Genomic DNA, 12963 nt, shown 5'->3' with positions numbered 1-12963 from the left:
ATCCTTAAAACGATGGTTTCCAATCTGATAAACCTTTTCAGCTGAGACTTCTTCTTTAATTGTTTGGCAAATGTGTGAGTTCTGTATGTGATCCAAGCCTCATAGGTTTTCATTTGGGATGCTGCATAAGCATTGACCTGTTCCCAAATTAGGTCAATGTGGGTTTGAATAGCATTTGTTGGCCTGGGCTTTTCAATCATCTTGCCCTTGCCTTTCTCATCAGAAAGAATATGTGGAATGTTTAGACCCGAGCGAGTCGTTTCCACCAGTTCTCGAATAGTGACCCCTTTGGGTCGAGCCTGAGCAAAAATTGTAGGGCGATTGACCGTTTGTAGAGAAGATACTGCCCTGACAGACTCTCGTTCAGTTGAATGAGGCAACTGATCTCTTGCTGAAACTTCAGCTGGGATGGCCTTCAGAGGAATGGCCTGAATAGGCTGTTGAGCGTCGAAGGATTTCAGCCTTTCAGTTGATTCCAGCGAGACTAAATGCTTTGTTTTCTGAGTTCTAGGCTTTTTGGTGACTTTGGGAGATGGGTTTTCTCTGTTTTTGATTCACTAACAATCAGCTTCCTTTTGGAGGACTTCAGCTGTGCTAGAGTTTTTGCCCTTTTTACAGACTTGGGAGCAGCCTGCTGTGCTCCAATCTCCTTTTTGATGTTGACAAATTTATCAGGAGATATATCCAGTTTGGCTCTGGGCGGCAAAATATTTTTAGCATTGAAAACTTTGAATTTCGATGATCGTTCAGAATCATCAGCCACCAGCCCTTTGACTTTCAGCAAGTAGCTCAACTGGACAGCAAACCCTTTGGCCTGTTTGGTAGATTGAAGCATGTTCTTCAGTATGTTGAAGGTGAGACGCCTCCAGTTGAGTCTCCGGCCTGCCATGATAATGGTATCGGTCTGAAATTTTTCCAGTGTAAGAGCAGCAAAGGATCCTGCCTTTGCCAATAACCCCTTCGCCACAATGTCAGCCAACAACTGAATCTTATGTTTGAGTTCCTTCTTTGGGTCGGAAAATTTGATTTTCCGTCCATCAGCGGAGAGTAGAGACTGCATCTCTTCAATATCTGATGCTTTAACATCAGCAAGGTGTGCCAATCCATCAGACGGCAACAAAAATACCTCACCAAAGGAGTCCTCTGATATGGTAAATAACTGACCATTAACAGTAGATGAGATGCTCCCATCCTGATTGATAGATCCACTGTAGTAGAAATCGAAGAGCTCTTTTGGATAGATCTCCTAGGAAGATTGTCCCAAGAAAGTTCGGAGACCTGTTGATTGAAGCTTCTGGAAAACATCTTTGACCTCGGCTTCCTTAATCGATAGGACTGAATCAAAATTGATTGCCATAGCATTCAACATATGCGCTGGGATCTGACTTGCCATTTGATCTGAAAAATTTTCTGCGAAAAAGAAGGCGTAATTTTGCTTTTGCTCTGAAGAATTTGGATAAGCGTAAGAAGAAGAACTGAAATGAAGCGGGAATGAGTACTTTTGTAAGTGACTATTCGTATTATTGGACACGTGTCAGTCCATGAAAATTTTGCAGTAAAAAAACGTGTGTTAGTGTGGTAAAGACGTGTGTAGAAAGCATGTGGATTATATGAGTCCACGATTCAACTTGTCATTTGCTGAAAGACGGCATTAAATGCTTGATAGACAGTCACGTCACTTAATTTTGAATAAAAAAATGGTTAATTGGTTAACGTATGTGAGAAGATTAGTGAAATATTCGACTGAATCATCAGTTGTAACACTGTGTCCTTTCAGCTGAAGATTGACTAATTTCTGTCTTCTCAGTTAACCTCTTAAAACCAATATTCCCCCTTAATAAATACATATAAATATTAATCGAACTTAAGCAAGGTTAATTAATTAAAATCCTATGCTTGGAAGATTAATCGTCTGCTGTAGTGACTGAGCCCTTTCATCTTCCTTGACCCTGCGCTATAAATAGAAGTGTCTCAGTTAGTATAAAACATATCAGTTACGAATATTCAGCAGATAATATGGCAGGTGCAAGTAGCTCAAGACTTCCGGATATGGCTGAAGAGTTTATGACCGCAGCTCAGGAGAAACAAAAAGTCGATATAGAGGACGAAGTTTTTCAGAAAATTCTTCGTTTTTGGTAGAAGCTGCAGGGACTTCAGTTCCTCTATGAGTGTGGAGAGGCGAACACTCGTAAATTGTTGGCGAAGCTGAACAAATATAGAGAGCGTTTGCACGTCGCCGAGACGGTGAACCTCTTTGAGGATAGCTATCTCTACCAGCTGATGCTCTACAAGGAGAGGACTATTCTGGAGCGAATAGCTGTTTCTAATAGTTTTATGAAGATTGCAACTGGTGATGTATCCGGTTGGATGAAAAAATGAAGAGCTTTTGTTGAGGAAGAATACTTTGATGTAATCCGCAACAATTTCTTTAAATGAAGATTTATTTTGTTTCAGTGTTTTCTTTTATTTTTCTGCAATGGTTATTCTCAAAAAAAATGACTAACTGAATCATAATAACAAACTGACAAGCTAACATCAGTTAAAAATAGCACAAATATATCAACATCTGAGATATAAGCAAGGATAACTAATTAAGATAAGTCTATTAAACCACGTATGTTGCGAAAGTGAGAAAACTTAGTCTCGGGTAGTGGTTTGGTGAAGATATCCGCTGCTTGCTGCTCAGTTGAGACGTATTCCAGCCTGATGTCCTTCTTCAGGGCATGATCTCTGATGAAGTGATGCCTGACATCGATGTGCTTGGTCCTTGAGTGAAGAACTGGATTATACGTGATAGCGATTGTGCTTGTATTATCGCAAAAAATAGGCGATTCCTTGGCGATAACTCCATAGTCTTTCAGTTGTTGCTGAATCCAGAAAAGTTGAGCGCAACAACTTCTAGCAGCAAGATATTCTGCTTCAGTCGTGGAAGTAGCTATGGATGTTTGCTTCTCGCTGAACCAAGAGATCAGTCTGTCTCCTAGAAACTGACACGATCCACTTGTACTTTTTCGATCAAGCTGACATCCTGCATAATCTGCATCTGAATATCCAACTAAATTGAAAGATGAGTCTTTAGAATACCACAGCCAAACATTTTGTGTGCCCTTAAGATATTTTAAAATCCTTTTGGCGGCTGAGAAATGTGATTGTTTAGGATTTGCTTGAAATCGAGCACACATGCATACAACAAATACAATATCAGGACGACTAGCAGTTAGGGACAATAATGAACCTATTAAACCTCTGTATAATGTCGCCTCAACTGATATTCCCACTTGATCATTGTCTAGTTTGACTGATGAACTCATGGGAGTGCTTGCTGTTGAGCATGATTCCATGCCAAATTTCTTAAGCAGTTCCTTCGTATATTTGGTCTAACTGATAAAGATACCAGTTTCCAGTTGCTTCACTTGCAGCCCAAGGAAAAATGTCAGTTCACCCATCATGCTCATTTCGAATTTGTCCTGCATCAACTTAGCAAACTTCTCGCATAATTTGGTGTTAGTTGACCCAAATATAATATCATCAACGTAAATTTGAACAAGTAGAATATGATCATTCTTAGAAAATTTGAACAAGGTCTTATCAACTGATCCTACTGAAAATCATGATCAGTTAGGAATTTTGAAAGCGTTTTATACCAAGCTCTTGGAGCTTGTTTCAGACCATATAAGCCTTTGTTCAAATGATAGACATGATCAGGAAAAGTATGATTGATGAAACCTGGAGGTTGCTCTACGTAGACTTCTTCCTGCAGCTGACCATTTAAAAATGCGCTCTTCACATCCATCTGATAGACTTTGAAGTTCTTGAATGATGCATAAGCAAGAAATATTCGGATGGCTTCCAGTCTTGCAACTGGGGCATATACTTCAGCATAGTCAATTCCTTCTTCCTGCCTATATCCTTGTGCTACCAGTTTGTTCTTGTATACCCATTTTGTACCTATAACAGTTTTTGAAAGTAGTCTTGGAACTAAGTTCCAGACATTGTTATGGGTAAACTGATTCAGTTCCTCTTGCATTGCATTTATCCAGTTTGGATCAGCAAGAGCCTCATCAGTTTTCTTTGGTTCAAATTGTGATACGAAAGCTGAATGAATAAATAAATTAAGCATCTGATTTCTTGTTCTTACCGGATCAGATGGATTACCTATCACCAATTTTGGAGGGTGTGATTTCTTCCATCTGAGTTCAGTGGTTGTTGTATCCAAGTTGGTAACTGCTTCTGCATCAGTTGGAGCTTCATCAGTTGGCGGTTGAATATTCTCAATAGGCTCCTCCAACTGAACATCAGGAATAGCTTCCTGTTCAACTTGTTGTTCTAATACTTCTGGCTCTGGTGTTTGGAGGTTGTTGTGATTGATATGATTGTCTTCTTCATCTTCATCCTCCAGACTGATCTCTGTAAGTCTATCAGTTAGCTCAACTGGATCAGTTGGCTTATCAGTTAGAGCGTTTTCCTCAAAAACAACATGGATAGATTCTTCAACATTCAAAGAATTTTTATTGAAAACTCTATACGCTTTGCTAATTGAAGAATATCCAAGAAATATTCCCTCTGCAGATTTTACATCAAAGGTTTTTAAATGATTTTTACCATTATCGAGAATAAAACATCTACAGCCGAATATTTTAAAGTAGGAGACCACACTTTTTCTTCCATGCCAGATTTCATATGGTGTTTTCATATGATTCTTATTAATCATCGATCTGTTCTGAGTATAGCACGCAGTGTTTACTGCCTCTGCCCAAAACCTTTGAGAAATGCCTGAATCAGCAAGCATTGTTCTAGCAGTTTCTTTAAGCGTCCGGTTTCTCCTTTCAGCTACACCATTTTGCTGAGGAGTTCTAGCTGCTGAGAACTCATGCTTAATTTCAGCATTTTCTAAAAACTTTGAAAGAATTTTATTGATGAATTCAGTTCCTCGATCAGATCTGATTCTATCAATTCCAACTGATTTTTCATTTAATAATCTTTTGAAAAGCTTATCAGTTGTGCAGCGGTTTGGTCTTTGGATTTGAGAAAAATAACCCAAGTAAATCTTGAAAAATCATCCACAATCACCAAGGTGTATTTCACTCCCCCTAAGCTCATGATTGGTATTGGACCAAAAAGATCCATATGTAACAGTTCTAAGCATCGGGAAGAAGATTTACGGCCCTTGTTTTTAAAAGAAGATTTTACTTGTTTACCAAACTGACATGCTGAACAGATTTTATCTTTGACAAAGTCCATTTTGGTCAAACCAGTTACAAGATCGTGGTTACTCAGATATGCAATAGATTTAAAGTTCAGGTGGTTCAATCTCTTATGCCACAACCAGTTTTTGGAAATTTTTGAAGCAAAGAAACATACTGGTGCATAAGGTTGATTATTCCAACTGACTTTGTAAGTGTTTCCACACCGTTTGCCAGTTAGAATAACCTCATCAGTTAAGTCTTTGACTGAACAAGAGTGTTTGTCAAACTGAACTGAGAATCCGTTATCGCATAACTGACTGATACTAATCAGATTATACTTGAGATTCTCAACTAATAAAACATCATTAATCGTAAAGTTACCATGAATAAGCTTATCCTTACCCACAGTTTTACCTTTGGAATTATCTCCAAAACTGATGTTTGGTCCAGTGTACTTGATCAGTTGAGATAATAGATCTGCATTTCCTGTCATGTGTCGTAAGCATCCACTATCCAAGTACCAGATTGATTCCTTAATTGTACCTGTTACCTGCAATCACACACAAGATATAATCTTTGGTACCCTTTTCTATTTGGGTCCTAAACTGATTAGTCCTTTAGGAACCCAGACTTGGATTAGTCTGACTGACTGTCTAGTTGTTGTATTCTAGATGGTCTTTCTCGATTTGTGTGTGTTTGGTGTGTAGTGTGCAGATGATACAATATGTGATTTAGCTTTATTCGACTGATTGTTCAACCGATATCTTTTCTGAACCGGCTTGCTGTTATAGTAATTGGAGTAGCCATTTGAATATTTCCTGCTGAATCTTTTTGATGACTGACTTTGTGAATAAGTTGAAACTTTTGGGCTATAAACAATACCATATCTTCTAGCCTTGTTCGTACTTTCAGTAGGCTGTTCAACCAGTTTACTTGGCTCAGCTTGTTCTTGTACCATAACTGATTTGAAAAAGTGAATGTATTTCCCTTTATTCATATTCAGTTTTGGTCGAGTATCATTGAGAATCATTTCATCTTGGGTGCTGAACCCTAAACCAGTTTTATCAGTAACTGATTTATATGAGTTCTGCATTTCAGTTAATGCAACAGATGATTTGTTCCACGCCTGTATGAGCTTAGTTTGCTTTGAATTTTCAAGCGTCAACTTTTGAATCATTGATTGATTCCTGCTCTTTTCAGCATTGAGCTCAGCAATCTCCCTTTTCAGACTCAACACATCAACTGATTCATCAGTTTTAGTTTTATTGTCTATGGGATCAGTTTGCTTTGCTCTGGCCTTTTCAAATGATAAGGCAAGCTTCTGATACTCATTAACCATGTCATGAAGAGTTGAAATAAGTTCATCTCTAGTGAAATCAATTGAGCTGAAGTCAAATATCTATTGACTGCTTGACTCCTCTTCTGTATCACCAGTCATTAGACACTTCACTTCCTTTTCACCGTCACTGGAACTGCATGAGGTTTCTGGTTCTGACTCCTCGCTGTCAGTTTCTGCCCATTTAGATTTGCTTTCTTTAGCTAGGAGTACCTCATGCTTCTTCCTGGAAAATTTCTTATCATCCTTGGATCTCTTTCTATGCTCATATGACTTCTTTCTTCTTTCAGTCAAGCCCTGACTGTCTTTCTTGGGTTTTGGACAGTCAACAATGAAGTGACCGGGTTTGCCACAGTTGTAGCAGTCATTTGATTCCTCTTTAGAATTATTTCTCTGATAATTCTTCTGGAAGTTCCCTTGATTTCTTCTCATGAATTTTCCGAATTTTTTAATAAACAATGACATAGCATCATTACTCAATTGATCAGCAAACTTCTCGACTGAACCAGTTGGTTTTGTTCTGACAGCAGCTAATGCAGTTGTGACTGCTGGAGTGGAAGGCTCTCCTTCTCGAGTTCGAAGCTCAAACTCATAGGATTTCATATCAGCGAATAGATCATGAAGCTCAACTCTGTTCAGATCCTTGGATTCCCTCATTGCCATGGTCTTTACGTCCCACTCATTGGGAAGAGCTCTGATTACCTTTAATGCAACTTCTTTGTTGGTATATACTTTTCCAAGTGCATTGAGTTCATTGATGATGCAGCTGACTCTTTCATCATACTCATGCATCGATTCTCCAGTTCTCATCTTGATGTTGTCAAACTTCTGCACAGCAACAGAAAGTTTATTCTCTTTGGTTTGTTCGTTTCATTCACATAGCTGGATCAACTTTTTCCAAATCTCTTTATCTGTCTTACACATCTTGATCTTGCTGAAGGTTACTTTGTCCAATGTTTTGTACAGTATATCCTTTGCCCATTATCCAGATTTGCTTTTCTTTTGTCTTCTGTTGTCCATTCATCTCTGGGTTTTTCAATGCGGTGAGGTGCCCCTTCAGTAATAGCCACTGCTGTATAGGCTTTCAAAATCTTCATTGGTCCGTCAGTGATAACGTACCACATGTCATTATCTTGTGCAACTAAGTGAGCCTGCATTCTTATTTTCCAATCATCGAAGTCCTCTCTGGAAAACATAGGGATCTTGTTGAAGGAAGACATAATGATCAGTTTGAGAGTGTAGATATTCTGAGACGAGATATAACTGTGCTCTGATACCACTTGAAAGGATCGGTTAATAAGTGAAATGTATTTAGAAGGGGGGTTGAATAAACACTCACAGATTTTGTTTGTTTTTCGAAGGTTGAGTTCAGTTTAATGACAAACTGAAACTAAATATCTCGTAAGTCAATGACAATCAGTTTAACTGAGAAAACAGTTGCGGAAGTAAACTGAATGAAAGATAGAATAACTAAAATAAAAGGTAACTGAAGTAAGAAGCACACGATTTGTTTCTGGATGTTCGGATAATGGAATAACTCCTACGTCACCCTTTCTATCAAGAAGATAGGATTTCTACTAAAAGACTTTGATCGAATACAATGTTTGTACTGACCCACTTCAGTTTGGTCATATCAATGCCACAACTGAAACTCTTAGTTACAACAGGCTATTTCAGTTCGTGACTGATTTTAGCACAACTTAATAATATAGCAAAGATTACAGTGTGCTAACAAGCTTAAAGATGGTAGCCATGAATGCTACAGATAAAACTTAGTAAGAGATTGAGCTTTTGATTTTAGCAGAGTAACAGCTTGAGTAAAAATGGTAGTTCTTGTGTGTTTTCTTCAGCTGCTCTGTTCGCCTATTTATAGGCTTCTCTTCCAACGGTAACTTGATATAACATTTGAATTTTATATCCGTTGATTTGCCACGTCGATATTCTTTTGACAATGGTACACTGTAGACTCTGAAATGCGGCGTTCCACTACAAGTTGCAGTCTGCTTGTACTGATGTCGGTTGAACATCCCTTTCATTTGATGACGTGTTAAGGCTGAGCGATCAGCTGATGAAAGTAGCTGATAAGCTTGCGCTGAGTGAATCAACTGATCAGTTTCCAACTGATCAGTCAGCTGTCTTCAAGAATCCAGTTAGGTTCAACTGATCAGTTTCTAACTGATCAGTCAGTTAACTTCGAAAGTTCAGTTCAGCTGGATTCGGTTGCCTTGATACTTCACGTGATACTTCAGTTGCTTAATACGAATATTTGATCAGTTGGTTCCGTAGATAAATGGTTTGTCAAACAGCCGAAATTAAGTTTCCAACACCTAGGGTTTTCATGGAATTTTGGCATGTAAGGGTTCGGCTAGGGGAAGGAGGGCATGTGGCTCGACCTGGGCTTGGCAGGGGTCGTGCTGGATGTGGCTTGATGTTAGCAATGAGTCCTAGAGGAGTCCAATAGGGCTAGGACTCCTCCCATGCGTGAGCAGGGCTGGCCTCGCGTGCCTGCAGGCGGTTCGACGCTAGCTTAGGCTGGCAAGCAGGGTTTGGAACATGGTCCAGGGATGGCTAGGGTGCGAGAGGGTTGGTAGTTTAGTAGATGGAAGAATCCTAGTCTAGGTAGGATCCTAATTAATCGAGGAGGCGACCGAGGCTCTTGTTCATATGCGCAAAGGGTTGTTGCATGGGCTAGGGGCTGGTCAGCTAGGCTAGAAGTGGTCAGTAGGGTCCCTAGGGGGTTTGGTCAGGGGTTGGGCCATGGCTCGAGGAAATCGGGGGTTGGCTCTGTGCAAACGAGCAAGGGTTCGAGCTTATGGTTTAGGAGAAAAGGGTTCGAACCATGGTCCACGAGGATCAGTTCATGGTTCACAAGGGTATTTTAGGAACAAAAAGTTTATGTTTAAAGTTTGGGAGGAAAATATTAAAGTTAGGATTAATTCAGGATTAAAACACTTTACAAATTAGTAATTAAGAAATTAAATCGAAATCCTCGAGTTTACGTTAAATAAAAATCATAAAAATTAAATTTAAGCTCAAATAATTATTTGAGATAAGCTCAAGCCAATAAAAATAATAAAAAGTCAAAATCGAGAAATTTTAAGTCAAGGAGCAAAACGATCATTTTACACCTGGATAGTACTAAAAGGGATAGCAGCGTCCCGAGTCCTAGGCTTGATCATGGGTCTTAATGGGCTGGAATTGGTTAGAAAAAGTTTTAGTTAGGTGTTATTAGGCCTCGGTGCAAATTTGGTAAGTTTTGGCTAAGTTTCGAATTAATACGAGTCAAAATTGAGATGTACGTCTAAGTTTAAAAAAACGAATGAATATTTAAGGAAGTGTTTTAAGATAATAGGTTAAGTTTGGAATGATTTGGGACGTCGTTACGAAGGCTAGGGAAAATTATGAGTTTAGGGGCAAAACGGTCATTTTACACCTAAAAATGGTTAGACGTCCTGGTAGTGCACTAAATGCTATAATATATGTTAAAACGTATCTTTTATATGTTTATGAAATTTTATGATGAAACATTAATACTAAAAGACATGTTGCGTGCTTGGTTTAAAAGAAAAATTATTTATATATGCATGAATTTTTATAAGTGATGAAAATATGAAAAATTGAAGGAAGTGAATTGATTGTGACTAATACGATGGCACGATGATACGATGATATGTAAGACCAATGCTCAGTTGACGGGTGAGAGTGTCGTTGATGTCTTCGCCACCTGGTACTATGGTTATACGTAGATGGATCCATCGACTAACAGCTGATATGAAAGTCACAATTAAGGGATCTGAATTCAATGAAAAGGACACGTATACGTATATGATGAAAGAAAATATGATATTATATGAAGAAAGGAAATATGATATGATATGTGGAAAGGAAATTGTTTAAGTTTACGCATATTCATGAAAACTATTTTATTAAAAGTATTTTCACTGTTGCGTGTGATTGTATATGTATTACTTGTTATCATAGTTAAGGTTTGCTGAGCTAATAGACTTACTAGGTGTAATCGATGCAGGTGATCATGATGTTGAGGTTAATGGAGGACTTTATAGTTGAACTAGCTGGACTGAATGTGCACACAACCCGAAGATCGTCGCTAATTTTCCGCAAATAAAATAAGTTTATGATTTATGATTACTTTAAAGATTTTATGACTTATGATGCTTTTGAGAGGATGTTAGAGTTAAGCTTATTTTTGAAATAATGTTCGTTTAGGTTGGATGACGTTTACGAGTTTATGCTTTGAATTACGTTCTTTTGGATTTTCAAACAATAGTTGGTTGGTTAATTTTAAATGGTGCAAAAGTATTTTAAAAATTTATACATAATGTATAGTGGAAGAAAAAAAAATTTCCTAATATATTTTAAAAAAAAACGAGTAGTGGACGTTTCAAATACAGTATGGGTGGGGTGCTACGAGATAGACAAGGAAGGCTCCTATTGATATTTGGTAAGCATATAAACAAATCCCTTTCGGTCGTTCATGGGGAATTACTGGCTATCCAGGAAGGGGTCGACCTTTTCTACAATAAGAATTTCCAGGATGTCCAAGTTGCATCAGATTCTTTACTGGAAGTGCAAGCAGTAACAGCCCATCATAAAGATTTTAGCTACATTGGAGTGTGTGCATCAGAAATCTAAAATCGTTTGAAGACTACTAGTGATTATAGATGTTGTTAGTCAAAGTACACTATTTCAGTTTATTTTTTATGACTTTCGAGCTTGGAAATCGCCCCATTTTTCCTTTATTTTGACTCTGATTTCACTCAAAATCGGGAGAAAAAATTAAGCTTTACAACTAGTTAGTTCAGGTTTTCAAAATCCATCGAAAATTTTCAATTTTAAGGAGATTTGGAGCATTTTATTTTTTTGTACATATTTGGATGAAAAATTCAGGAGAATATTGCTACGTTTGGTACGTGTGATGAGATAATTAAATGATTATTAATTCAAGTGATTATAAAATGAGATGCATGGATTATTAGTACTATGGGATAAATAATATGGTTTTTGGTATGAATTTAAAATGATGTACTAATTTTGTACTTTTTTAGTGTAAAGACAAAAATGCCCCAGACGACATATAAATGAGCTAATTGTCCTTCTTGTTTGGTTCAATTTTTCAGACATGTATAAGTAGTAGGTTTAAGTATATATGTTAAAAAATACCCTTCCAAGTTAGAAACTGTAGTACAAAGACGAAGAACTTGATTTTCTTCCTGAACCAAATTTCAAACCCTTACGTCCTCTCTTGGTGGAACAATATCTTTCCGTATTTTGATTTCCTCACCTTCGTTCGCACAATTGAATGGATTGATTCGAATGTTGTCAAGGTATTGACCGATTTTGAAACAGACGTCTGTGAAGATTACCAGTTACTTGTACAACCTATTTAATCGAAGAGATGGTGATGTCTTCTGAATCTTTATGCTTGGAATTTTTTTATATAAATTAATCTTGAAGAATTGCGGAATGGCATTTCAGAGCTTCTTGTTGTTTTTGTTGCAATTTTTGTGTATTATCTTACGTATGTTAAAGCTTATTACCAATCCAACTGATATTTTGATTCTATTTAAATACATTGCTGTAGTTGAGAAGAGATTTTTGTACTTATATATACTATTAACTCTTCCCGTGTTTCTTAAGAAACATCTTTGAATGCAGCCTAAAACTTATGTTGTTTTTGTGGGAAGAAAAACTGGCGTATATGAGCATTGGTCTGAAGCAAACTCCGAAGTTTGTAGATTTCCTGGGGTTTGTTTCAAAGAGTACGAAACTAAGAAACAGGCCGAGGAGGCATTTCTGAGTTTTTTTTTAAAAAAAGTCTGATGAAACATCTTTAAGAACATCATGAAAATGAGCACTAACTGTCTGTCCACTACGTATGTAATCATGCCCAGCAACCCGATTCTTTTTATGATGCGCCAATATAGACAAGAACATGGCTACTTTCTCTTCGACTCGTGCGTATCTTGACTCAACTAAACCTCCTAAGTTTGTTAACAAATAACATAGTCGTCCAAACGCGCTTCGATTCATCCTTAAGTTATTCACACATTGGGTATCTCCGACTTCAATAATCCTATGCAAATTGCTCAATTGAGCATTTACTCTTTGAATCATGCTATACGAAGCAGCTTGTCTTCGACGGGCACGACGAGTAATTGAGACCATTCGTGTATGCTCTCGTATTAGGAGGCATAACATCAAAAAAGAGCGACATAACATATGGTTGACCAGCAGAAGGATAACAATTTTTCTACGTTGCTCCATGTTGTCAGTAAACTCAACCGAAAACTGGAAATTTATGTGTGATTACCAATAATATGACAGGGACATTGTAAACAAACACATGTGATTTAATATATTCGAGAGCAACGGACATGGATATTAACAAAAATGCAGAATGCAAATATGTATTTCAATTAT

This window comes from Primulina huaijiensis, chromosome 1 (assembly GCF_012295235.1).
Source record: "Primulina huaijiensis isolate GDHJ02 chromosome 1, ASM1229523v2, whole genome shotgun sequence".
NCBI classification, from domain to species: Eukaryota; Viridiplantae; Streptophyta; class Magnoliopsida; order Lamiales; family Gesneriaceae; genus Primulina; species Primulina huaijiensis.
The sequence above is the reverse complement of the archived record's forward strand: the minus strand, read 5'-3'. Positions refer to the sequence as shown.